Consider the following 2,122-nt stretch of genomic DNA (forward strand, 5'->3'; position numbering starts at 1 on the left):
CCTGCCATGCAGGAAATCCAAATCAAAGCATCCCCGACAGATGGCCATCTAGCCTTTGCTTAAAGACCTCCAAGGAAGGAGACTCCACTACACTCCAAGGGAGTGTGTTCCACTGTTGAACAGTCCTTACTGTCAGGAAGTTCCTCCTAATGCTGAGCTGGAATCTCTTTTCCTGTAGCTTGCATCCATTGTTCTGGGTTATGGCAAAGGCCTGCACAGGTGACAGGCTTCTTGGTTGGTGCTCAACTGGCAGCTTGGTTGCTGCTCCCTTTGCACCGAGTCACCCTGGGAGCAGTAACTGAGCAGCCAGCCAGCTGGCTTCTCTTTTGCTGTAAGGCTGGTGCAGGAAAGATGGAAGACCAGGAAAGATGGAGGAGTAGGCTGCTGTCGCCAACATCACCACTATATTCACATAGGAGGGGCTGAGGCAGAAGAGAAGGCAGTGGCAAGCTGGGTGCAGCTAAGAAAGGTGTCGCTGGATATATGCACAAACAGCATACACTCATCCCTCCACATTCGCTGGGGGTTTATTAATATGTTCTCTCTAGGAATATTTATGTCTTCCAGCCCAACTCTATAGTCAACTTTAACCTAAAGTTGCACTGAAGGGCCTAGCGGTTCCTAGAGATAACACTCCACTAGGCATGTGTAGCTCTTCCAGCACAATTCTGTGCCCAGTATCTGACAGATGTTGGCCACAAAGTTGCACTGGAGGACCTAGAAATTCCTAGAGAGGTGTCCTCTCAGGTAAAAACATGGCATTTTTGTTATTTGTGGCATTTCCATATTCACCCCTAACCCCCAGTGAATATGGAGGGACAAGTGTATTTTAATCATGTAATGTTGTTGTTTTAGATTGTATGCCTCTTGGCAGGTTTTTAATCTCCCCCACCTATTTTATTTGACCCTTACTATGCAAAGCACTGTGCAAACCTGACAGTGCTCTATAAATAAATAATCTATTGTTGTGGTTGTGTGCCTTTGAGTCATTTCTGGCTTACGGTGATCCTAGGTTCTATCATGGGGGGTTTCTTTGCAAGATTTGTTCAGAGGGGAGGTTTGCCCTGGCTTTCAGTGCTGAAACCACTACACCATGCTGTCTGAATATACTTAATATATTAGGCATTTCCAGGAATGTGGCTACAATCAATCCCTCCCATTATGTATCTTGCACCACTCAGCCCACTTGCTTATTTTATTATTAACAATTTATTTTAATTGACACATTTTAATTGTAATGTTTAATTCTCTTTTTTGGGGGACGGGGGACAGGGATATTGTATGTACAATGTATTGTATATTGGACTGATTTTTAGATGTAAGCCCCTCTGGTTGTTTGGCAATAGAAAAGCAGGGTATAAATAGTTATTCTTATTATTACAGGAGGGGGTGACAAAATGAGATAATTGTCTGCTTAAAATAAAATGCTGTGGAATTCTGGGATTTGTAGTTTATTATTATTATCTATTAGACTGTTCTTCCCCCCTTATTTTATTTGACCCTTACTATGTAAAGCGCTGTGTAAACTTTACAGTGCTCTATAAATAAGTGTTAATTAATGGTTGTGTGCCTTCAGGTCATGTTTGTCTTATGGTGACTCTAAACTGAACCCTATCATGGAGGTTTCCTCTTTGGCAACTTTCTCTACTAAGCGCTTCCCGAGCAGATGGGACGCGCATGCCCAGAAGAGACAACGAAGCCGGCGGAGCTTCTTCCGCCCTTACTGTCTGCCCTACTTCCGGGTTCTTCCAGGGCGGAATGGTTGCCTGGGCAACGAAGAAGCTGCGGAGAGGCCTACACAAAACGGGCGGCCTTTCATGCCTGTTTTGAGTCTCTGCTCTTTGGGTAAGTCAGTGCCCTTGATCTTCTGGAATAATAACCCCACTTGTTGTGGTACTGCAACTCCCAGCATCCCTCAGGTGGAGCTTTGGGGAAAAAAGTCATCTTTTTTTAAGCTGCTTTAGCTGCAGAGGCTGAGTGCTGTGGAATTCTGGGAGTTGTAGTTTTGTGAGCTGCTCAGCCTTCCCTGCTGTCAGAGAGCTCTAGTGCACCACAAACGACAGTCGGACCTCCTTATCCACGGATTGCTTGAAAATATATAGATATATATATTCCAAAAAAA

General features: G+C 44.5%; 1 protein-coding gene across 1 annotated transcript in view; it reads left to right on the forward strand.

The window, feature by feature from the left end:
• Positions 1-1,738: 1,738 nt before the first annotated feature.
• LEKR1 (leucine, glutamate and lysine rich 1) overlaps positions 1,739-2,122 on the forward strand; it is a 99,829-nt gene continuing 99,445 nt past the window's right edge. The window contains exon 1 of the mRNA XM_042460424.1: positions 1,739-1,845. The gene's annotated coding sequence lies outside the window, so the exon portion shown is untranslated. The remainder of the gene's footprint in view (positions 1,846-2,122) is intronic.

This window comes from Sceloporus undulatus, chromosome 3 (assembly GCF_019175285.1).
Source record: "Sceloporus undulatus isolate JIND9_A2432 ecotype Alabama chromosome 3, SceUnd_v1.1, whole genome shotgun sequence".
Taxonomy (NCBI): domain Eukaryota; kingdom Metazoa; phylum Chordata; class Lepidosauria; order Squamata; family Phrynosomatidae; genus Sceloporus; species Sceloporus undulatus.